The sequence below is a fragment of the Herpailurus yagouaroundi genome, unplaced genomic scaffold, assembly GCF_014898765.1.
Source record: "Herpailurus yagouaroundi ecotype Mexico unplaced genomic scaffold, PumYag 196, whole genome shotgun sequence".
Lineage (NCBI taxonomy): Eukaryota > Metazoa > Chordata > Mammalia > Carnivora > Felidae > Herpailurus > Herpailurus yagouaroundi.
Window position 1 is genome coordinate 31,450,444 of NW_024412427.1, and position 26,026 is coordinate 31,476,469.

The 26,026-nt window shown below is 45.8% G+C and overlaps 1 protein-coding gene and 1 long non-coding RNA gene across 2 annotated transcripts in view; one reads left to right on the top strand and one right to left on the bottom strand.

Moving 5' to 3' along the window:
• Positions 1 to 7,242: 7,242 nt before the first annotated feature.
• Positions 7,243 to 12,545, bottom strand: LOC121012548 (uncharacterized). The gene is made up of 2 exons (XR_005782165.1): positions 12,286 to 12,545; positions 7,243 to 7,527 (listed from the first exon to the last, which is right to left on the bottom strand). It is a non-coding gene; the product is annotated as an uncharacterized LOC121012548 (long non-coding RNA).
• A 541-nt stretch (positions 12,546 to 13,086) lies between these two features.
• RIN2 (Ras and Rab interactor 2) overlaps positions 13,087 to 26,026 on the top strand; it is a 237,114-nt gene continuing 224,174 nt past the window's right edge. The window contains exon 1 of the mRNA XM_040447828.1: positions 13,087 to 13,216. The gene's annotated coding sequence lies outside the window, so the exon portion shown is untranslated. The remainder of the gene's footprint in view (positions 13,217 to 26,026) is intronic.

Below are 26,026 nucleotides of genomic sequence, written 5' to 3' on the forward strand. Positions count from 1 at the left end.
AGACCAGTGAGGGAAATGAAGCAGTAGTCAATCCCAGGCTCTGCCATCACTGCCCCAATCAGCAGCCTTGGGGTTATGTTCTGGAGACATCCAGCCCAGGGTGGCATTTTTATTCACTCTGGTATCTGCTGAGATGTGCTCTTTGTCTTTGCTTTTTTTTTTTTTCCATTGATTCAGGCAGGTCTGGGCTGCCATCTGGGAGGTATGATAATCCCATGGATCTGTCTTAGGTCCATGGGCCTCTATCTCCTCATAGATATTTCTTTTCATCTCATATCATGTTGAGCAAAGGACTCTGGACTCTTCCCACTTTGTTGAAGAGAATATGCAGAGTTCCTTCTACTTTCGGGTGTCATCATCCTATATCATAGGGAACCTTTGATTCCTCCTGATCACAGTCTGGACTTACCAGGGAGCAAGGCATTTACACCTTGCCTTCAGAAGGCTTACACTTACATGATGCCCAGTCAGAACCATCCTGGATTGATTCTTCATTCAGATAAGTAACATCATCTTTGGGTTCAGAGTGCATTTTATGTGCCAAAGACAAAGCACACTGGAATATAAGAATTGTCAGATGTGTCCACTGACCAGCATCATTCCAGAAGTGCTGGACACTTAGAGCTCATATAGCAACTAAACAAACAAACAAAAGCAGAAGCACACCCATAAATACAGAGAACAAGCTGATGTTACCAGAGGGGAGGGGATGCAGGGATGGGCAAAATGGGCAAAGGCCAGTGGGAGGTACAGGCTTCCATTATGGAATGAATAAGCACAGGGATGAAAGGCACAGCACAGGGAATATAGTCAATGGTATTATAATAGCATTGTATGGTGACAGGTGGTCTGCCCTTGTGGTGAGCACAGCACAACATATAGACTTGTCCAATCACTATTTCCATCCTTCACTTAATACTTCGAATAAACATGGGCTGATGGAAACAGTCCAGAAGATTTTGAAATATTTCCAACAATTTCTATTCACTAGAAAAGTGGTGTCATAGCTTGCTTAAGAGCAGAATACATGAAAGACACCTGATGTTACTTCTTCAGGCCACCAATGACCACTATGAAAGCCAGTTTCCCCATGATGTAAGTCAAGGCCCCCAAGACCTTCTGTATTCCAGGGTCCTCCTTTCCTATAATATCCAAATAACATTTCTGAAAGTAGAGTCCCACATGGCAGACTAAATCATGCACATTTATGTCCCTCCCCTCCCCACATCCCCCTAAAAGGAAAGTAAAGGGGTGCAAAAGGAATTAAATCCATGACAACAAAGAGGATCTGTATGACCTTCATCAGAAAATTTGAGCCAATGATAAATTTAATGAAGACAAAAGCAGATTAGGGATAATGATGGATAAAACAAAGCAATGAATGAAAGATCCAGCCCCAGACATATTCCCATAATTTTACAAATTGGAAGATAAAGAAAATTTTGCAGAGGAAAAGAAAACCAGATCAATTTTTAGGAGAAGGAGACTCAGACTAATGGCATTGGTTAGATCTCTTTTCGACAATGCCAGATGGTAGAACACAATGAACAAATGCCTTCATTTGAAGAGGAGAAACTATTTTGAGCCCAAATTGTCACTGTTAATCAAAATATCAATTAATCACTAGGGAAAAATAAATATGTCTTCAGACATACACAGATTCTGAAAGTTAGCCTTCCGGAGCCCTTCCTGAGATAAAATGAGGGCAAAAAAACAAAGAAGGACCTGAGATCTAGAAAACAGTGGACCTACTGGAGAAGTACAGAGAGAAAGAGACTTGGAACTGTAGTTCCCAACAGATCTAGAAAATAACCAGCTCAGACCAGAGCAGAACTGCGGAAGTCTCTGAAAGCATGTTTTCACAGAGAAAGTGGATTCCCTGGAGCAGTTGGTGTAATTGAAAGTCTGGATATTTCTGAAGATCTGTGATGGTAAATGTGCTCTGTTGACAACACAAACAATAAAAAATAAAAAGGAAAGGGAGGGAAGGAAGAAGGGAGGGAGGAAGGAAGGAGGGAGGGAGGGAAAATTAGAAACCTTGGGAGGGAAAGAACCATGTAAGGAAATAAAGGTCCAAATATGAAGTCAGCTGAAATATAGCATAATCATTATTTTCAGGAATGGAAGGGGGGCAAGAAGAAGATTCATTTGACTTTGATGCTAGAAACATCTTCCTTTAAATGTCATAGGTGACGTTTGGTTCATGGAGAAGGAAAGTAAATCTTAGCCCATTATGAGGCTGCAGAGTAAACCCTGGTTATAGTGATGTTAATGTGGTTTATTGTTGTTCAGACTTTAGAATCAACCTGTAAACAAGGTGTGGAAGACTGAATTATGAATACAGAGCAGAATGCACAAGGAAAAGTAAAAATGTATCTGATAGAGATGATGGAGGAAAAAGTTCTAACCCAGAGGTAGTCAGCAAAGGTTTGTCCTCTGTGCAACCCCTCCTCTCCTACATCTGCTGAGTTATGTCGTCTGTTGCTCCAGATGCCGTGCGCACCATTCCTGCTCCACACCTTTGGCCTTGTGTCCCTCTCTCTGCTCCAGCCTAGCTGAGTCTCCGCTCAGCCTCCAGCTCACGTTTCAACTTTTTTGGGCTGTCTTCTTTGGCAACACCAGTCTACAGTGATCTCACTGTACAATTGGGAACTGCTTTAGAGACTCAAACTGACTTACCAGACAGAGGATTTGAAGACTGGCCTCTTCATACTGCTTATAAAATCAAAACACATGCAAAATGTGGTAGCAAAGGGAAATTTCAACTGTTCGTTTGGAAAACGTTCCTAAAAGCAAGGAACCTGGTCGATCTTTGGATTCACATTCTTGATTATTTTCAACTTTTGGAACAAAAGCAATACAGATCCTTTTGCTCTGGTCATCACCTTTTATTAATTACACTGAAACTGGGCACCTGCCCCTTTCCTTACCAGGAGGAGGGGAGGAACTAGCCCCTTTCCCTGCAAGCAGCTTGATATCTGGACATAGAATCAGTGTCCCTCATCCTCAGCTGTGTGCTGGCATCACCTGGGAAGCTTTTAAAAGTCCCAAAGCCCTGGCCACACTGCACATTAATTATATCAGATCTCTCGAGATGGGGGCCTGAGCATCAGTGTTTCTTTTTTTAAAAAATCTTCCCAGTGATTCCACTGTGCAGCAAGGCTAAGAACTGAGTTAAAGGCTGCCGATTTTAGAACAGTGACCCTTCTAGAACCTGGGCTACATATTAGAATCACCTGGTAGCTAAAAAGCTGCTCATGGCTCATTCCACTCTAGAGACCCTAATTTAATAGGTAGGGGGTGAGATCAGAGCATTAGGATTGTATAAAACTCTCCGGTGATTGTAATGTACAGCCAGGGCTGACACCCACTTGCCCAGGCATGTAACACAGCATTAATGCCAAAAGAGGATTAGGTGAGAGATGTAGCAGGGGCCGGAGCTAAAGGGTGCCGCCCACAGAGGAAGCAGTGGAAGCCCCTTACAGAAATCAGCCACAAAGCCTGGATACAGGTTTTAGAGATTAACAGGGCAGCACAAAGGCCTGCTAAGGTGAGGAGTTAGTGTAAAGAGGGACACAGGGACCAATGGTCCTAGGGCATTTCTTCTAGACTCCAGGGCCATGAATCATAGCAAAGGGAAAATGGCTTTCTCCCAGTGTTGCTTCTCCTACTGGTTTAAAGGTGAAACCCTGAGCAGGGAGGAAGCCAGTAGACGGTAGAGACCAGCAGCTGTTTTTCAGGGCCTGGGGAGCTGTTCACAGGGCTCATCCTTTCCTACCGTGGTAGGAAGACTCCATGGAGGATGCAAAATGCCCCATGATCTCCATACTGGAGTTGTGTCCTATAATCTTCTCCTTTTCAGTTTGGGCAGGACCTGTGATTTGCTTCTAGCCAATAGAATATGACAGGTTCTCATTTCTGTGACCTATATCTATATCTATATCTATCTATATCTATATCATCTATATCATCTATATCATCTATATCATCTATATCTTACCACAGTGCATTAGAGTGAGGGACACTCTCTGCTGACCCTGAAGACACAAAGTGCCATGTTGTGAATTGTCTGTGGAGAGGGCCACGTGCCAGGGAGCTGCAGACAGTCTCCAGGAAGACTGAATATACAAATGGGCGATGGCAACACACACACACACACACACACACACACACACACACACACAGAAATGGACAATGACCAGACTGAGTGTAGAAATAAAACTGTGGCCCACAGCCTACAGCATCTGGTCCAGGAAACCAACTCAGAATTTACAGTAACCAGCCCAGGAAGCCAACCACTATTTATAAGGCAGACTTGTAAGAAGTCAGATTACCATCTCTAGCAACTGGTCCAGGAATCCAATAACTCCTGTAATGATTGGTCCGAAATGACCAGAACTTGATTCATAACTGGCAGCTTCCTAATTTTGTTCCGGTTTCCACCTTGGGACCAGAGATAGCCAAATATGCACTCCTGACCAGTCACATAGGACGCTGGCTGCTAGTTAGCTCACCTCCAGCTTCCCCAGGCCAACAGACTGCAAACAGGGCACACCTGACCTGAAGCCCCTTCCCTTTTCCCACTACAAATCTTTCCAACTCCTCTACCTGCATCTGGGTCTCCAGTGAACACAAATAATAGTGGCCAACTCCCTTTCTTTAGCAAGCTCTGAATGGATGGCCTCTACTTTTATTCTCACTTGGTTGGTCTTAATTTATTTCCGCAGAACTGAGAGCCCAGTCACGCAGCTGCAAGGAAGTGAATTCTGCCAACAACCACAGGAGCTTAGAAGTGAACTCGGATAAGAGTTCAAAGGTCTCAGCTGAGGCCACAGCCCTGGCCGATCCCTGAATTGTAGCCTTGTGAGACCCTAGGGGACAGAACCCAGCCAAGCTGTACCCAGACTCTTGACCCATGGAAACTGCATGATGATAAATGGATGCTGTTTGAAGCTAGCATATTTGTGGTCTTTTGTTATGTGGTAAGAGAAAAACAGTACACATATCCTTAAACTCCTGAGAAGCAATAAAGCCTGGAGCTAACCTTTGACCTTTCTCCAATACACAGAACAGTTAGAATAGTCAGTACCCTCAGAATGTCATGGGCTCTCAGGCCAAAATATTGTGTGCCTGAGGAGTACAACTGCCACAAAAGGGCAAAAGTATAACAACATATACCACCTGAAGCAGAATTACTGAAATGGCCATGCCAAAAATTTTAAATAATCATGATAAACATATTAAGAACGTGGGGGAAGAAATTAGCCATATCAAAAAAGAATCAAGGATCACACGAAAAGGAAACAAGTGGGGATATTAGATGTGAGAGACTATTTTAATATAGAAAATGATAGGTGGGTTAAAGAACAGACAGATATAGCCCAAGAACCAATGTGTAGGAAGAGGTGATCCAGGACCTCTCTGAGAAGGCAGCTGAGGAAGATGAGGAAGTTAAAAGGAACGGAAGACAGAAATCAACACGCAGAGCCAGGTCATAGGAGAGCCACAAGGAGAGGAGGAAAGACTTTAAATAATGTCCTTGAATTCCCTAGAATTAAAAAAAAGATGATAGTCTGCAGATATAAAGGGCACCAAGAATACTGTAGACAAGAAAAAATTCTTGGATCCCTCCGTTATAGTAGAATTAGAAACACTGAAGGCAAAACTATGATTTTTAAGCTTCCAGATTACCAAAGCAGATTGCCTTTGCTTCCTTGCTTCTTGCTCACAACGGAGGAAGACTTAAATTGACCTCAGACTTCTCAACACCAATCTTAAGCTCAATGGAATTATATTTTTGAGGTGTTAATAAATAGAACTGTGAACCTAGAACTTTATAACTAGCCAGGCTGTTGCTGAACTGTGAGGACATAATAAAAATATCTTCAGGCATATAAAGTCTCCAAAAGGGTGTTCTGTACTAGAGGTGCAGATATGCAAAGGACCAGAGAGAAAACAGCTAGGGCAGAGGTTCTGGCGCTGGATCAGGTTCAGTGTGTTCAGGGAACAAAGGGAAAGCTGGAAGTTAACTGGCAGGAGATGGGGTTAAAGAGGGCTGGGGTCAGAGTGGGAGGACTCTGCAAGCCATGGGAAAGATTTTTGGATTTCTTCTAAGAATAGTGGGTAGCAAGAAGAGTGAGCAGGAGAGTGATAGGATCCAATTTCCCTTCTAAATACACCATTCTACCTGCTATGTGTAGGATAACCAGTAGGGGGCAGGAGTGGATGCCAGATTCCAGGCAGAAAGCTTCCTGCCTAGCATAGTGATGATGGTGGCTTGGCATAGGTTGGTGGCAGTGGAGGAACAATGAAAATGTAACCTAATTGAAATACAAATCAAAACCACACTCAGATATCACCTCACGCCAGTCAGAGTGGCCAAAATGAACAAATCAGGAGACTATAGATGCTGGAGAGGATGTGGAGAAATGGGAACCCTCTTGCACTGTTGGTGGGAATGCAAATTGGTGCAGCCACTCTGGAAAGCAGTGTGGAGGTTCCTCAGAAAATTAAAAATAGACCTACCTATGACCCAGCAATAGCACTGCTAGGAATTTACCCAAGGGATACAGGAGTACTGATGCATAGGGGCACTTGTACCCCAATGTTTATAGCAGCACTCTCAACAATAGCCAAATTATGGAAAGAGCCTAAATGTCCATCAACTGATGAATGGATAAAGAAATTGTGGGTTTATATACACAATGGAGTACTACATGGCAATGAGAAAGAACAAAATATGGCCCTTTGTAGCAATGTGGATGGAACTGGAGAGTGTGATGCTAAGTGAAATAAGCCATACAGAGAAAGACAGATACCATATGTTTTCACTCTTATGTGGATCCTGAGAAACTTAACAGAAACCCATGGAGGAGGGGAAGGAAAAAAAAAAAAGAGGTTAGAGTGGGAGACAGCCAAAGCATAAGAGACTCTTAAAAACTGAGAACAAACTGAGGTTTGACGGGGGGTGGGAGGGAGGGGAGGGTGGTTGATGGGTATTGAGGAGGGCACCTTTTGGGATGAGCACTGGGTGTTGTATGGAAACCAATTTGACAATAAATTTCATATATTGAAAAAAAAAAGAAAATGTAACCTAATTGTATCCAAATGTAATACAGGAGGGATATGTAGCAGAGCATACCCAGTAGGCCCTACCTTCATAGCATAGGGGAGGCAAACTTATCCTCTATCCTGTTAGAATCTCTGGCTGGGCCAAAGAATTAAGTCAACATCAGACAGATCAACAAGAAAAAGGCATACACATTCTATTTTACACTTACAAAAAAGCATTCACAGGAAAATGATGCCCCCCAAAGTGGTTAGGTCTAAATGTTCATATGCATTTAGGTTGAACAAACAGCAGTGATTGTGAAATAGGGGGAGTTGAAAAGGAAGAGAAGTCTGTTTTCACGAGGTGGTCTGTACAGATTCTTCTTGGCCTCAACTCCCCATCTCTGATGATGACAGTGTGCTTTTCCTCCTGGTCCCTGGAGGGCGGCTTTCACATGGGAATTCTACATTGTCCTGCTTTCAGGAAAAAAGGGGGAGGTCAGAGCATCCTTCTTGCTCCTTTGTCTTTCAAGTGCCTTTAGCTCCAATTAGTATGTCAAATGGATTATTTTGGAGTGATGTGTTCTCTTTTTCTAAGATTATTTATTCATTTTGAGAGAGAGAGGGTGTGCAAACAGGGGAGGGGCGGAGAGAGAGAATCCCAAGCAGGCTATACATTCAGTGTGGAGCCCGACATGGGGCTCAATCTAGAAACCGTGAGATCATGACCTGAGCCAAAATCAGGAATCAGATGCTTAACCAGCTGAGCCACCCAGATGCCCCTAAAATGACATGATCTCAGCCTTTTCAACAGCATACCTGGAGTCCACCTGCTTACCTCTGTCTCAGTCCCTGTCTAATCACCATCTCCACATTGTTCACAGTCCCTCACCCAGTGACTGCAAAGCTACCTTGGTAGTCTCCTCCCATTCGTTGCTGTCTCCCCTCTTCCATCCTTTTCTCGCATGGATGCCTTTCTGGTCACTTACAAATGGAAACCAGATTGAGCCATTTCCATCTGAAACCCTCTCCAACTGTCCCTAAGTCCCTAACTCCAGCCTGATAGCCTCCTCCCTGCTCCTTGAAGCTCACCTTAGCACCTTGGTTCTGGCTGTTCCTTCTTACTTAGACTGGAACATTCCTTCCCAGAAATTCACCTGACTCGTCCCTCTTTTGTCATTAGTCTCAGCTGACATGTAGCCTTGTCAGGGAGGTCTTCTCTGATCACCCAAACAATGTAAGTCCTTGAGCAACTCTCACATTACTTTGGCATGTTTTTATGGCACGTATCATGCCCTGTATATCTTCATTTCTATGTGTTCGTATGTTTATTGTTTGTCCCCCTCCATTAGATGGCAAGCACCTTGAGAGAAAGATTTTATCTGTCTTATCATATAGTCACAGTGTTTAGAAGAGTGCCTGACACCCAGTAAATAACTAAGATTCATGTGTTGAATAATTAGAGAGTGAACCACTATGGTTAAAACAAGAAGTATACTTTTCAAATACAGGAGACTATATAAAGAGATAGAGTTTAGTTATTTTAATCAAAAAAAGCATAGAACTTAGGCAATGGCATGGTTTTATAAAACCCAAAAAGCATAAAACAAGGTGACAGAAATTAAACCAAATTTACCAGGTGAGTTTAAAATAAAATTCAATTATGGCATATGTTGCTCCAAAAGGATTCACGTACAATAAAATGATGCAGAAATGTCTAAAATAGAGGATAGACAAAAATGCATTGGTTGATTGCAAACACAAAGAAAACAGACGTCGTGATTGGAATTTCTGAATGAATCAAGGCACATTGAATGGGGCAAAGGAGGTTTATTATACTGATAGCTACATGATCCACAGTGTGGATCTAGCATGAAAGTGCTAGAATACAAATAATTGTAAATTGTAATAGATTGTATTGTAAATGTAAAAAGAATTGTAAATTCTTTTTCTTCCTCTTTTTTTTTTTTTTTTTTTTTTTTTGAGAGCAAGAGAGAGCAAGCAGGGGAGAGGGGCAGGGGGAGAGAGAGAATCCTAAGCAGAGTCCGTGCTCAGCACAGAGCCCAACCCAGGGCTCAATCCCACGACCCTGGAATCATGACCTGAGCTGAAATCAAGAGTTGGACACTCAACCAGACTGAGCTACCAAAGCACCCCAGAATTGTAAATTCTGAGAAAAACATCAGAACCCCAATTGAAATGGAAGATCTTAATGCATCTGCCCTAAGTCTATTATATCCTAGAAGGGGAGTAGGGAAAAAGCAGGATATAAATTAGGAGACTGGCAAATGAGATAGTAAAAATAAATGACCTCGTGAATTAGAATAAATATAAAAGATGAATTACCATTTAGTTAGTTGGTGTTCAGGTTCACCAATAAACAGTTTTCAACAACTACTATATGCTAATTATAGGACTGGTTGTGGGGGTGTTTAACATGCCTTCTTTTCTGATACAGAAATATTTTTCAAAATAGATCATATACTAGGTCACAAACAAAGCCTCTATTAATTTCAAAGAGCAGAAACTATATAAACTACATTCTTTGTCCACAATGCAATAAATCTGGAAATTAATAACAAAAATTTAAAGAACAAAAACAAACCTCAACACTTGGAAATTTTTAATTGGTCTAAATAATAAGGTCAAAGGAAAAAATAAAATATTAGGTAATTCTATGTATGTTTGCCTTTACACTTGTACTGTGTATATAATTTTATATATAATATTAATGCTATTTTGATTAACAAAGTAATATACCATTTTAAACATTCAGTTTACAGACCTACAACTTGAAAAGTTAAAGTCCCAATAATCCCACACTCCAGGGATAATCACTGACTTTCTTTCAGATTTAAGTAAACAAACATATAAGTAAGAATATAAATAAAATATGTACCCCTGCCAAATGCCCTCTTCTGTGAGGACCCACCTCCCTCTACATGCACTGCATCTTTGGAGATGGAGATGGGAAGTTCTAACTACCGTCTAACTACTACATAATTCCTAACACTAGGAATTAGTTAACTATCTAGGGATGCTCTCTACTTGACTCCCAGGGTGGCTATGGGCATGCACCGAAGTAATGTCACCCAGTTCCAATGCATACTAATGAATAAAGAATTGCCATAATTATTATGATGGTTATTCTACAGCTCAGACCCAGACCAAAAAAAAAAAAAAAAACAAAAACAAAAACAAAAACAAAAACAAAAACAAAAAAAACCCACACACTCACTCTTTTCAAGTCATTTTATGTGCATAAGACACCTCTACTTCTACCACAGAGAACAGAAATTGCTGAGTTGCCAGCTCCGGGCAATGCTTGCAGAACCAATGCTGCTTGGTTTACTTTAGAGGGAAAATAACTTCATTACAAGTGACATTTTTTTGGCTAGCTGGTCCTCCACTGACCAAAATGCCCCAGAGCACTTGTGATCTCTGCAGCTGACTGGAGTGGTCACTTCAGACTCCAAGGACCCTGGGGTAGGAAATCAAACCTGCCAAATGTGAGATAAGTCCATGAGAGGGTCCAAAGTTTTTGTCTTAATTTTTTTTTCTTGGAGTTTTCTCTGACCACCTCTTTTTTTTTTTTTAATTTCTTTTTTTTAATGTTTATTTATTTATTTTGAGAGAGAGAGAGAGAGGAAGGGGAGGCAGAGAGAGACGGAGACAGAGTATCCCAAGCAGGCTCCGCACTGTCAGTGCAGAGCCAGACCTGGGGCTCGATCCCACGAACCGTGAGATCATGACCTGAGCAGAGATCAAGACTAGGATGCTTAACCAACTGAGCCACTCAGATGCCCCTGACCACCTGTTTTAAATTGTAGCCTCCCCACCACCCTCTTTCTCTTTTCGAGTTAATTTTTCACCATGGCAGGTATCATCAACCTTGTCTGGTTTATTGTCTCTGTCTCCCCATTAGAATGTGAGTTCCATGAGAGCACAGCAGTTTGTGTGTTCAGTTTACTGCTCTAGCCCCACCGCCTACAATAGAACTTCACATAGTAGCTACTCAGTAGATAGTTTTGAGTGAATAATCTCCAAATCCATCTCTACAGTAAAAGAGGTTTTCCTGAGGGAGGACAGAGCCAAATGAGCTCCAAGTTTTAAAACAGATTGGGCTTGTAGGGCCATCCATGGGGTAATGCACACGAGATGAAGAAACTTTTCAAGAGGTTGAGTGAAACAGAGACAGGGGGAGAATATTTACTTGGGGAGCTTTGTATATAAAATTGAATCCTTTGGGGGCAGAAGGGACTGAAGAGGGAGAGATATGAAGCCAGGTGCGCCTTGGCCCACCTCTCCCTTTTGCCAACATATTCAACCTCTTAGGAATTTCTGACAGTTCTACCTTCAAAATAAATAAGAGTCCAAGTACTTCTCTATGTGTGCACTCTGTAACTCTGCTCTGCGTAACCTTTCTCTCCAGCCTAGAGTATGTCAATGGCTCCTAACTTGCAATTAACTTTGTGCGCACAGCTGGCTCTCCATACAGCATCAAACTAAGTCTTCCAACAATATAGATCAGATCCTGTCACCGCCTGCTCAGACCCTCATGGGTGTCCACCTACCACCTCAGAGCCTTTGACCTTAATGCACCTCCTCCAGGTCCTTGCTCAAATCCCACCTTCCCAACCAGGCCAACTCTGACCACCCCACTATTCAATTCTACCCTCCACACCAGACACCAGCACTCCTTGGCCTCCTTATTTTCCTTTTTCTTTTTTCCCCTATTGCTGACTTCTTCTAACATTCCAGGTAAGTGACTTACTGATGTTCACAATTTACCCTTTCTCCCGCTCCTGCTTCCCAGAATGTCAGCTCCAACAGGGCAGGGAGATGTTTTGTTCCCCTGGGAACACTGAGCTAACATTATTAGCTCAATGCCTGGTGCATATCAGGTGCTCAATAATTTATTGAATGGGTGACTTAGAACATTAAGAGAAGTGCAGTGGGTAATGATTTCCTGGGAGCTGAGCTGATTATGAAACAAATCTTTAGAAAGCAGGAATCGCAAGAACGAACACCAATGCTATTCTCCTCTTTGGCTACTTGTCTGAAGCAGACCTTGAATAAAAATAAGGACTTTGTTTCCTTTTCCTGCTTCTGTCCCAAACAGGTGCCTGAGGCTCCTTTTGCGACACCAGCTACTTCGGTAACTCTAACACTGTTAGCAATTTCCCCACAAAGGTGCTCTCCTTGGCAGGCAAGCGGAAAAGCACAGCCGCTCACCAGGGACGGGCCTGACTCGCAAGAAAAGACGACTGCAGATTTCTGGCAGGGCCGCTCCCAGCTCCCCGTCAGCCCTCTTCGCTATCCCCAGGCGTTACGAGGGTGGCTTAGAGCTGAGCTAAACCACATCCCGCCTCCCCGCGACTCTGGCTCCCTGGGGCCGGGGCGGGGCTGGGCAGCTCTGCACACGTAGGAACTGCCCCCGGTCGCCCGCTTCCCAGCGGGGATGCGACGAAACACCCGGGCCCCCGCAGCGCGTCCGGGCACAGGACAAAGGGCCAGAGCCCACGCGTGCCTCCCCGACAGGGGCTTCCCAGCACGCGCGGCTGATCCCGGGGTCTGCAGCCGGCTGGCGGGGCTGGCTTGGGGGAGAGGTGTGCGCGCGGTTGAACTGCTCAGCAGTGAGTGCAAAGAAAGGAGACAGAGAAGAATATCCGAGAACAGAACTCCGGTCCTCCCCGGGGAGTGCAGAGGAGCAGGGCGGGGGCGCCGAGGCGCGTCGGGAGCTGATCCAGCCAAGTTTGCTCCGGGTTAGATCAACTTTCTCGGTCTCGGCTCGCCTGGTTGCAGCTAGGGTTCCAGGTCACCCGCAGGCGCCTAGACTGCAAGTCCCGAGGGGCGGAGGGTGCGCTGCACGAGGGGAGGGGGCGGCCGGACCCGGGGACGCGCAGGCGCCGTCCTCGCCCCCTCATCTCACCCCCGCCCCGTCCGTTCCTCGGGCGCCGGAGGGTGACTGGGGGAGGGGGATGGCTAGCGCCGGAGCCGTGGGAGGGCCGGAGGCAGACACAAAGCCTGCCCCTCCCCTCCGCTCCCCTACTCCTCTTCCTCCTCCACCTCCCGCTCCGCCCCAGTGGGGAAACCCAGCCCCGCGCTAGTCCGCGGGCCACCGCTCGCCCCCGCCTCCGAGACCTGCGGGGAGGGCCTGCGCGAGGTAAGGGGCGGTGGCCGCGGAGACCCCACCCCCGGTGTCCGCACCCAGCACCCGGGGAGGCTCCGGGGTGCCGGCGGGAGCTGTGCGGGGTTCGAGGCCCTGGGTGCTGCTGCTCGCACTGTCTTCCCCTCCGCAGGGGACCTGGGGGTAGAGAGAGCGAGCGAGTGTCCTCGAGGGGTTGTGGGAACGGGTGGGGGAGGAGGTGCTAGGGAGTGGGACGCCGGGACCCGCGTAGGGTGACCTTCCGGGGCCCTGAGGCGACTGCAGGTCCAGTTGGTGTCTTGGTGTATCCTTAGCCGACCTCTGCGGGGGTGGGGTGAGGGACAGCCGGAGGGTGCGGGCGCGGTGGCTCCAGGTGCCGTGTGTGTGAGTGCTCGCGGAAGGAGGGGGCGGGGGGGGCACCTTTGTTGAGTTCTACCTTCCGGGCCGCCTACGGGGTGTCAAGTGCGCCTGGTGCCTGGGAGCGCGGGCGGGACTGGGGGTCGCACAGCCCGGGTGCCCAGCGCAGCTCCAGTCTGTGCGCGCATTCCGTGCACGGGCAGACGCTCCCTTCAGAGGCTTCCTCCTCCGGGGGCACAAGACCCCGTGGGAGGGTCCGTGAGTCTGGCCCCGGTGCGCTGGGCTGTCGCGCTGATTGATGGCTGCGCTGCGGGAGGAGGAGGAGCCTGGGGTTCCTGCCGGGAAGGGACGGGGCCACTTTCCCACCCTCAGGCCTCTCCGCCCCCTTCTGGGCTCGGCCTCCACCCTTGGCCTGGGCTTCCACCCGCGCAGCGTCCGCCCACCCGGCACCGGGCGCCCCTGCATGGTCGGGGGACGGCAGCGTTTGCAGAATTCTGCTTTAAAGACTGTGATTTGTTGCCAAGAAATACAGGGCAAGACCCGGTCCCCTGGGCCCTAAGAGGCGCCTTTCTTCTCGAAGATCTCGAATCCTTTGGGTTTTCCTAATTGAGCAGAGGAGGCTGCATACAGTAGAGCCGCACTTTGTTGCAGGCCTGAGGGTTTCGGGCACATTGGGGGTTCTTAGGAACGTGCTGTCATCAATAAGGAGATCTCAGAGCACTCTCCCACCGACAGGACTTTGTGAATAGTGAGCAAAAATAAACACTGGCAGTACACCGTAATTAAGATATTTTAAGGCAGTGTTTTAAAAAATAAAGTTTAATGTAAAAAATCAACGATGAACAAAATACCAACATTTAACATAAAGACAGCTTTTGTTAGGCCCCTGCATTATTGTGCAATGGGAACAGTGGTTTCCAGTCACCCTCAGTTTGTCCGGTCCCCACCTGGAGGTTTATGAGGGTTGACAGTGGCCTGCAACAGATTAGGCAATGCTGGCTTTATATATAGTCCTTTTTTTTTTTTTTTTTTTCATTTTTTTTGTTTTTTGTGCGGTGGAGCTTTTATTAACTTTTTACCCAGCTCAAATATGGGGGGATATTTTGATAGGTGTATAGAGAAGTGTGCATTTTCCTTTTGACCTCAGCTTCCAGTGTGTCTCTAGAGAACCCTTGCATTCCCAGTGCTGGGGTACTGGGGTAGTTCTATAGTGGGCGTCAGGGGTCAGGTGGGGCCTGGGACAGTGAGGGGTCCTTGCATCTGGGTCTAGAGAAGGCTGGTGGTTGACAGGAGTTATGAGGTTTACAGACTCTGCTCTCAGTTGTTGGAGACTGAGGACATGAGAGCAAAGCAACCAGGACCTCTTTTGTCTGGCCACTTTCTGCAGGTAGAGAAGGTTAGCTAGGTAGAGAAGGAGACCTAAAATGACCCACACCTGCTGCCCTTGCGGGGGTGGATGGGAGGAGCTTGACTCCCTCTGGGGCTCTGGGATGTGCTTGTTCACTAGAGCTTCCCAGCAGCCCTTCTGTCCTCACTTGAGGCCTTTCCTCCCCTTCACCAAAGTCAAGGGCCACTACCTACTCCAAAGAGGAGTTCGGGGGGCGCCTGGGTGGCTCAATCGGTTAAGCGGCCGACTTCAGCTCAGGTCATGATCTCACGGTCCCTGAGTTCGTGTCTCCCTCTCTCTGACCCTCCCCCGTTCATGCTCTGTCTCTCTCTGTCTCAAAAATAAATAAACTTTAAAAAAAAAATTAAAAAAAGAAAAAGAGAGGAGTTCGGTTCTCCAGAATCAACCTCTTTACTGGACTGAATCTGCTTCCTCTGCATAGAGGAGACTGAGAACTGATTTCTACGTGCAGGGGCGTGCAGCCCTGGGAGGCCAGCCTTAATGGGACCCATTCTTCACATACTCCCCAGGCTATGTCATCTTGGTATTATGTCTCACTCCCCCCCCCCCACCCCCAATGTATGTCCAGCCCTCCTAATGGTCTTTCACAGTTCTGGTGGTTTCAGCTGGGAAGGTTCCCCTGACCTCCCTCCTCCTTTCCCTGATGAGACGTCAGGGCCACCACAGGTGTGGACCCCACTTGCCCACTGTCTGTGAACAAAATCAAAAGCCAGATCATAGCTCTTCCTGCCTCACCTCCAACACCAGGGACAGGACATAGAAAAGAATGAACAAAAGTATCCCTTGGTATATCCTTAGTAGATAGATGTATATCGTTAGCAGATAATCATTATTTTTATAGCACTTTGCAAAATGCTTTTACAGATAATACCTCAGTTGTTTTTCACCAAAGTACTGTTAATTCCACTTGGTAAGTGAGAAACAGAGTCCTGGAGAGGTCAAAGCACCAAAGCTGGGACCAGGGCTCCAGGCTCAATACACATCTCCCTAAACCACAGCTGAGTTGCTAGAGGTGTCTGTGCTCAGAGGTACACCCCGGGCAGTGTCTGTCTGCAGCAGAATTTAACCAAGCTGTGTTTTAGGGTGCAACTTTACTAAAGAAAAAATTACTAAAGAGTTATAGTGGTAGAACGCATTAGGACAAATGCTAATGTTAAACAGGGTTTCCTCTGCAGGACTTTTTAGTGCCTTTATTATTATAGTGTGCGCTGGGTCTCTTTAGGGTGATGCCATAATATGGACTGTTTGCCAACATCATTTGGCCACAGAACACTCTCATGAAGCATCTTTAGGATCCAGTGTTGTAAGGAGTCCGCTTTGGGGATTTAGTTCACCCAAATGTTTTTTTAGTTCACCTCTGACATCTGGGCAGTTTCCAAGGACCATTAGTGCTTAGGACAGCACAAAATCTAAATTCTGGACATTAAAAAGGCACAGTAATCCCCCCTTGTAAATTGTTTGTTTGCAGCTGTTGTGGGCCAGACTAACAGGAGTCATTCTCCAGGGCTTAGTCAGATTTGAGGGAACCAAAGGAGTCGAGTAAACAATGCAAACAGATCTAGGGAGCATGTCTTCATGCAGATGTCAACCAGCCTTCCCTGAGTGTGCCTCCCATGCGGCTGTGTATGTGGGATGGCAAGGTAGGGGTTCTTGGGCTGGCGCACATCTTGTTTGATCACCTCCACTGAGTGAGAAGGTGCACCCCAGAGGTTTCACTTGTCTCCCTGGGAGCTGGCAGTGTGGATATTGTAGTGGGTCAAGGGCTACATTTACTCCTGAAAAGGTAGCTACTGGATCTGGAACAAAGGGCTGCTGATGGCAGGGGCCACTTCACAGGCATCCATTGTTTGAAATCTGGTGTTTTTAAGAAAGAGTTTGCCAGCATCCAACTATTCTGCGCTTTTTTCACAGATGGGTAACCCTGGCTGTTCAGCCTCTTTTGCATTTAAGACAGGAGATCAATGGGGGAAGCCAGAGTTTGAATTTCAGAGATTGAGAGGACTCTGGCTGGCTAGTGGAGGAGCCTTGGGAAAGGTGATACTGACATCAGAGGGGGCGTGGCCACAAGCAGACAGTAACTTCTGCCTACTCGCATTTCTGGGTCTCCAGTGCTGAGGGAATTTATCTCCAGATTTTTTTCGGAGATTTTTCCAAAGCATGGAAAGGAAGTAGTCTCTGGGATTTGAATGGAATAGGACGGTATCACAGAAGTCAAGGAAACTAGTGTTTTGAGAAAAATGGACCTATCGGGTGTGTGTGTGTGTGTGTGTGTGTGTGTGTGTGTGTGTGTGTATTCACTCCTGCGTTTGCGGCCAAGGAAGAAAGTGGGAGGGAAATAGTGTGATTTTTTTTTTAATTTTTAATATTTTGAACTTAAAAGTGTTGCAGAGGAAGAACTTCCTCTGCCCTTCAAGGTCCTTCTAAGGACTTGAATCGAATAAATGGGATTCTTGTAAGCCAGATTAACAGGAAAAAATCAAATTTAATGACATACGGGGAATCCACACGGACGTGGGATTCCAAGGACAGTCAGGCAACATGAGGATAAGGAGAGGGTTAGGGGTCTGAGGTTGCCCTATTATGCAGATAAGTTTCTTAGGTACAGAGACATCTCTGGTAGTAGCTCTCTTCCTGGTATGGACAGGCAGTTGAGGGAGAGGTAAAGAGCTTTTCCTCGAATCTGCTGGGTTTGATTGCTTTGAAGTCAAAATAATCTTCATGCCATGAAGATGGCATCTTGGCCCATCTTAGGGTGGGCTGCCCTTGGCCCCTACAAAAGTTCTGGATGTTACCAAGATAGAAATTTTCAATAAGCAGCTGCAGACAAGGTGTCATTGGGGCACGCTGGGGACTGAAAACAGGGAAGCTGTTTTACACAGGGAGAGACCACAGGCCAAGCAGGAAGGGGTCAAAGCAGAACCAGGAAGCCCACATCCAGGAGCAGAGATGGAGATTGTGAAGCCAGACACAGGGAAGGAAGAGGAAGAACTGATGAGCCAGTAGTCCAGAGTTTTCAACCTGCTAGTTTGTGGCCAGCGTCTGTTGTGATTGGTCAGGGGCCAGGCTATCCCATGTCATTAAGTATTTTTAATATTCTTTTTTCAATGTTTATTTATTTTTGAGAGAGCACTAGCGGGGTGTGAGCAGAGGGAGAGGGAGACACAGAATCGGAAACAGGCTCCAGGCTCTGAGTTGTCAGGACAGAGCCCGACATGGGGCTCGATCCCATGAACCTCGAGATCATGACCTGAGCCGAAGTGGGATGCTTAACCGACTGAGCCACTCAGGGCCCCTGTATTTTACAATTTTTAATGAATTAACTATTTTAATTGAGTAGGATAACATAGTAAATGAAATAAACAAACACTTTGGTTTTCACATATATGATAGCATGTTCTAGGTCAGGAATACTAAATACAAAAATCAAAACACTTAACTAGTTTAAATAGGAAGCTAAATAAACTTTATTTGCTTTGTAAGACATTTTTTTCTTTATTATGAAATCACCAGAGGTGTTTTTATTTTTTTTCTCAAATAGCTAATGTCCAACTGCGTTTAACTGTGCTTTGATTACAAAAATACTTCTTAAAAATGAATCAAGACAGGGGCACCTGAGTGGCTCAGTCGTTTAAGCTTCTGACTTCAACTCAGGTCATGATCTCATGGTCCATGAGTTCAAGCCCCTTGTCAGGCTCTGTGCTGACACCTCAGAGCCGGGAGGGAGCCTGCTTCGGATTCTGTGTTTCCCTCTCTCTCTGCTCCTCCTCTGCTCATGCTCTGTCTCTCAAAAATAAATAAATATTTTAAAAAATGAATCAAGACAGATAACTCTCTTTTGCGGTAAGCAAAAGGCACCTTCATGGGTCGGGTTGCACAGGAACTTTTGAGTCCCCAGAAATGAGCCAAGATCCCACACCGGCAGGCAGGGCTGAAACCAGCAGCTGTGTCTTGGAAGGCACGGGGTTTGTCACTTGGACACATGGCGCCAGAGTGAGGTGGCATCCAAACAATACCCCTCATCTCACTATCCAGACTTTTCTTGTCTAAGTGCTGAGTGTCCATGACTTTTTTTTTGTCCTACAAACACTTCAGCGTTTTGTAGAGTCAAATGCTTGTACTTTTCCTTTGGATTTCCTTAACGGTTCTTGTGCCTGGGAAGCCCTTCTGCATCCTCAAACAACTAACCATTTATGTTTCCTTCTAACTTTGATGGTGTCCATTTTACAGATTTAAAGAGAATCCGCTTAACTCTTAGTTTACCGAGCATTGTTTGGTGAATGGATCAACCTCTCCCCAGCTCTGTAATCTGTACTGTTTGGCAGGAAAGTCCTACTCCATCTGCCATACTGTCATCTTTCTTTTTTTTTTTTCCAAATTCTTTTGGTTATGCTATTAATTCTTCCAGTCAAATTTCATTCTGTGGGGTTTGTCTGGAATTGCATTAAGCCGGGACACTGATACATTAAGACTTGATGAAAATTTTTGATCTTCCTCTAGTAAATTACAAATTGAATGCAACCCGCAGGCCTTGGTTATGCATATTCAGGCCACTCTGGTGTCTGGTTTCTGTGCTGCTGAGAGGTGTGGAATCCTGGCTGACTTCAGGGACTTCAGAGTTCCTTTGAGATCTGAGATCTGAGATCTGACTGGTGCAGATGCAGGTGTGTCTGTGTAATTGCTGGTCCTTCGGGCCCCCCAGCTTAGCAGGGTGTGCTTACAGATGCTGCTGAGGACAGGGCAGGGTGGTCAGTGCTTGATCCCGGAGACAGACTTGTGCTGAATTTGAACCCAAAAACTCCTAATTAAACTGCTTTATTATTTTCCCATGCAGTTTTTCCCCCTGGCAGTTTAGGGATCTGAATGGGAACTAAGACAGAGGCCCTGTCTTTTTAAAGATGTTTTCTTTTTTATTAGGCCTTCTGTTTATTAATCAAACAGGGGTGGTGGGGGTGTATTTCAGAGGCTTCTCTGGGTCAACACCCTGAAGGAAGGAGACTCCACCCCCAACAGTTTAGTGGCTTCTCAGAAAAGGAGGGAGGGAGGAGGAGAGGGAGGGGCCAACGAGATGAGCAGACAGGAAGGCCCCCCACCCAGGTTGATGAAGATATCCATGTAGGGTTCTTTTCTCAAAGCTTCTACCCCTTGGTAGGGTGAGGTCTGATGTATGAAGTGGCAGTCATATTCCACAGCAACCTGTCCCTCCCTTTTCCTGGCCATCTGTCCTTGGGGCCTCCTACCCATTCTCTCTGCATTCCTGTCCTGACACATACTTAACACATACTTGGCATTACACATAGTTTTCCCGTGGGCCTGTCTCATACCCCAATTATGCCTAATTTTTTAGCTAATGTCTTTCCCTAAACAGTGTACAGGGTGACCTTAGGCCATAATGTATTGTAAAGGATATAGATAGTCTACATTGTAATGTTGGCTTGAGCCAGCCCCTTCTCTTATACTGAATTTTCACAGGACTCTGGTACCTACTAGGGGTGGGGTCATATCAAAGAGCAGGGGTGAGGACAGGGCACAGTGACCTCTTTCTATTCAAGCGTGCCATTGGTTGCATATAGAAGGGGCACTTTATCTTGTCACAGGCATCAGAAAAGGATTCACAGTGGAAGGGATTAGCTCTGAAAGGTGGATTATTTGGTGGACGACTAGTAATCATTGGGTTTCAGATAGAGGAATGTCAGGTGCAAAGAATGAGAATCAGTGTATGGGACCTGTGGAGGACAGTGTCATGTCCTAAAGATCAGACTGGAGAGATGGGGAGAGTCTGGGAGGGAAACCTATCATCCACTGCCCTAGCAGCACAGTCCTGTCACAAAGCCATGCTCAGGCTCTGTGGAGGATTGTGCCTTATTTCTGATTTAAGGAGAATCTCATCCTCCTTTGTCTACCAGGAAATAAGGGGAGGTCTTCACAGGAAAGTTCTGGAGACTGGCTAGGGCCCACCAGAGTGGCTAGCACAGAGGCCAGCCGACTGGAGTAGTTCTCCCCCTGCGTGGGTCCGCTTTTGGCCAAGGGCCGCCCCCAGCACTGCTGTCTCTGCGTGCAGGCACAGCAGGTCCTGTCAGCCTGAAGCCCTCCTCCCACAGAGACAGGTGCTGGCCTAGGCCAGGAAAATGGTAGAGGAGTCTGAGGGGAGATGGGCAGACCACTGGCAGCATCTGCCTGGGTCTGGGGAATGCTTGTTCTCAGCCTCACAGAAGCCGGCAGGGCAGACGGTCAGGAAGAATTAGCCCCCCTTCATTTCTTGTGATGGATGAGGATCAAGAGTTCCTCACTAACCCTCTGCCAGGAGGGTTATGCCTTCATGCCTGTGAGCAGTCACCCTGTCCCCCTAAAGACCATCCCAGATGTTTCCCAGCAGTGTTATTTCCCACAGTTTTACCGCAGACATTTATGCCTTCAGACCTTATTGGAAGCATTCATGGTAATCACAAGATGCTTGTAACTGTGTAAATGTCCTTCTTGGACATAGTTAGCTCTTTGTTTCTATAATCGATCATTGGCTCTTGGTTCCTTGAAGACTGATGAGGTGTAGAATGGAGGACACCGAGAACCATGGGTCGAGGAGACAAGAGAACATTTGAACATCTGAAGGAGAATTTCTTAATCATGTCAGGTAATGGCAGTCTATACCCCTGACTGTCCAGGCCAGTCATTTGTCAAATTTTTCCTCTATAAATACATATAAGCATCTGAGAGCATATGCACCTCTTGCCTCCATCATTTCTGCCCCATAACCACCAACATCCCCTCCTCCTGTTTCTGGTGGGTGCAGGGCCCCCCAATGGAAGCACAAGATGGTGGGATATGTGATTTGTTTCAAACTAGCCAATCACAGGCAGCCTCACGGAGGGAGTAAGCTGTTACCAGGGGGTTGCAATCTAACATGTGGATCCCACCAGTGATGTCCCACCAGTAAGAACTCTATGCATCTGCTCTTCTGAGCATACAACACCTGGAATAATGGTTGAGACAGAGAAATCAGAATAACAGGCAGGACCATGTGGAATTGGATGAGATTTTAAGCATTGTGTTTCAGGATCTCAAGAGAGATACCTTGACAAAGTCTGATTTGGATGACTGATATGAGGTAGAAATCAATCTCTTTTGGTTTTTTATTTTTTTTAAGTGTATTTATTTAGTTTGAGAGAGAGAGAGCTTGAGTGGAGAAGGTAGAGAGAGATGAACAGAGAAAATCCCAAGCAGGCTCCACACCCAGTGCAGAGCCCGACTGGGGCAAGAGATCTTAACTGACTGAGCCACCCAGGTGTCCCTCTTTTAGTTTCTCTAAGATATTTTTCATTTAGTGTAAGCATCAAGAAACCATTAAAATTGTAGTTGCAAGAGGAAAAATATGATCAGCTCTAAGAAGGAAAGAAAATGAATGGCACAAAAGTGTAACATTGTAGTGGCTCTTTTACCATGAATCCATTTAAACTTGTGGCTTTTAGTTCGTCTTTAGTATGGAGGGATTCTTTTTTTTTTTAAGTTGTTTTTTTCTTAACATTTGTTTATTATTGAGAGACAGAGAGACAGAGCATGAGCATGGGAGGGGCAGAGAGAGGAGGAGACACAGAATCTGAAGCAGGCTCCAGGCTCTGAGCTGTCTGCACAGAGCCCGACGCGGGACTCGAACTCACAAACCGCGAGATCATGACCTGAGCCGAAGTTGGACACTCAACCGACTGAGCCACCCAGGTGCCCCAGTATGGAGGGATTCTTAACACATCCCATGAAAGACTGTATAGTGAAGGTGTGAAAGGCTTTTAGGGAAAGCTATATTCAATTCTTCCAGAGAGGAAAGGGGTCTGGTGTAAGAACCAAGATTTCAGGAGTGCCTGAGTGGCTCAGTCGGTTGAGCATCTGACTCTTGGTTTTGGCTTAGGTTATGATCTCATGGCTGTGAGATCAAGCCCTGAATTAGGCTGTGTTCTGGGTGTGGAGCCTGCTTGGGATTCTGTCTCTCCCTTTCCATCTGCCTCTCTCGAAAGGAAGAAAGAAAGAAAGAAAGAAAGAAAGAAAGAAAGAAAGAAAGAAAGAAAGAAAGAAAGAAAGAAAGAGAAAGAGAGAGAAAGAGAAAGAGAGAAAGAAAAGAAAACATAACCAAAACACATAAGCCTTCATAGCTCTTAAGAATTATGATGCTTTTCTAAAATAAATATCATTCTAGAAATAGAAATAATAACTGATGAACATAGCAGAATAGTTGTTGAAGGTTGATTGAACTGAAAGTACCTTACAATGGGATGGTGAAGTATTATTTAATTCAACAAAACTGCCTTTGAGAGAAATTTCCTTTTGGTGAATGCTGGAAAAAGTGACCAAAATATGATACCATTTGACCTCAGATTTTTTACACACCATACCAAAGCCTAACACAGACACAAGGAGAGTGCTCTCTGACTGATAAAGCATTTTATGATAAGCCATTCAACAGAAAACCTCTGCAAATGAACATTGGTGAAGGAACACAATTTGCCTTGCCCTCAGTCTTGAGGAGGAATTAGGAAATCTTGTTTTTCTTGTAGAGTTGCTTTGGCTCAGCCACTACCATGCTCTACAATTCACCAACCATGCACCCTGGTCACTGTCCCTCTGCCTCATGTCTACATCTGCCTCCTTTCCAGTGGGGATCCCATGGTTTGGGAGTAGAACCCTTCCTTTGCATAACTGTCTTGCCTGCCTCTCTCAAGTGACTCCCATGACTAAACTCAACCCTGAGCCACACCTTCCCTAGTCTGTGCCTGCACCAGGCAGGTGGATGTGGATGTGGGTGCTCCATTTTTATTAACTCGTCCATTCTCTTGCTCTGATCAGTCTTTGACAAACTTAAAAATAAAAAAAAAATCACGTCCATATATACAGGAATGAAATAAAGATTGGGGAACTAACACTGTGATGTTTCCCTTTTTCTCTGATCCTGTCCTGTTTCATTTACTTAAAATGTGCCAAGGGCAACCTTCAAAATCAATTTCACAACCTATTAATAGGTTTTGAAAAAAATATGTCTTGGATTATTATTTCACTCAGATTCCTCCCTTCTCAAACCTCCCACACCCTCCTCACTCTCAGTTGGTGATTTTACTTCTTATTTCACTGAGAAACTAGAATTAATCAGAACTTCCATTACTCCCAGCTTAAAACTGCCACCAGACCTGTACCTGTGCCCACATGCGCTACCCCACCTCTGCCACAAAGCATAAAACATTTGTGCTCCTCTAGGGGGTCCACCCCCTGCTTGTACAGTAGATTTCAACTTCTCTCACATTCTCAAGGACATTACTCCAGCAGGGTGGGGGATAAGCTTAGGAATTCCCCAGGCTTACACCAATGGGTTAACAAGGCATAAAGAAATGCAAAGTCATAAAATGCTTACACCCAAGTTTGGGTAAACCAGATTGGCACCCCAAGAATAAGGAGGCACAAAGGTGCCAGGAATAGGGAGGTGCAAAGGCACCCCAAAATAGAGAGGGTGTACAGAACCCCCAGAATAGAGAGGGAGAGGCAAAGGCCTAAAGTAGGAACAGGCGCAAAGGTGCCCAATACATAGGTATGTGAAATAAACAAGATTAGATATTCAGGGGGGAAGCACCCCCAATTTAGTACTACAGCAGAAAAGCTGTTTTCACAGAAGGATAGGGCCAGGCTAGGTAAACTGGTGAATTGGACTATGGACTGCCCAGAGTGGAGATGGTTAACAAAAGAAAAGGTGCCTTATTAACCCTGAGGTTATTCCCTCTCTCTGTCTTATCCCCTAGGCTAGCAAAGATAAACAGGCATGGCGCCTCCTGTCTGCCATTGACAAGCATCTACCCATCTGCCTGGCACCAGGATTTTGTTTTATATCTTCAAAATCCCCCTTTTCCTTCATGTCCCCAAGTTAATGTTCCTAGTTTCTTTGTCTCTTTGTACATGCCCGTCACATTTGTAAGCCTTCTGATCTGAATAAATATGGGGCAAGGACCCTTACTCGGGGCTCTTGTCTTTTCCTGGACATTAACCATCTCTTGCTTTCAAACCTGAATCCGCTCTTTTGCTGGCCAAAAGAGAACTTTAGACTTAGAATCTATGACACAGCAATCACCCCCTCTGTTCTGGATCACCAAGTCTCCCCCTTCCCCTGTCTTGGGTGATTTCCATCCAGGCACAAGCATTCTGCCCATCTTTGGAGAACCTACCTTCATCCCACATCCACTACCAGCTCCTGCCTCCACAACTTGGCCCCACAATAGGGCCTTGCATTCTTTCCTACATTCACTCCGTCAAGACATTGCCCACTGAACTGATCTTGTCAAGGTCCCCCATGACCTCCATGTTGGCAGATCCAATGATCAATTTTTCTTCCCCATCTCCTTCGATTTTCCAGCAGCATTTGACACAGGTACCTGTCCTTCCTTCTTACAAATACTTGACTATGAAGACCACATCTTCTCTTGCTTCTCCTATTTCATTGGGGTCTCCTTCTTGGCCTCCTTTGCTAGCCTCTTCTCATTTCCTCGATCCCTAAACATCAGAGTGCCTGACTCTGTCCCTAGGCCTCTTCTCTTCCCTACTGATACCTGTGCTAGGTGACCTCATCCAGTCCCACTGCTTTAAGTACCTGCTGTGTGCAGAAGGTCTCCCCAAATGGCAGCCTCTGCTGCATATCCAGTGGCCTTCTTGATATCTCTACTTGGTGGTCTCATAGCAATCACAAACTGAACATGTCTCAGACAGGCTCCTTGTCCTGCTCTCCATCGTGTCCTCATCAGGAAATGGCACTATTCTTCCAGGTGTTCATGCTCAGCACCTTGGACTGCCTCAACCACCTGCCAACACCCCACATCCAGACCATCGGCAGTGCTGTCAGTCCTGCCTTCAAAATAGATGCCTATCTGACCACCTCTCACCATCCCACTCCTGCCACCTCCAGGTCCCTGTCATCTCCCACCTGGAGTCTTGCAGTGTCCACCTAACCGATCTCTTGCTTTGTTCTTGCCTCCTGTCCATGTTTTGTTAGCAAGTTCACAGCCATCAGGACATTTCCTTTCCCTCCAATTTCCATCTCATTC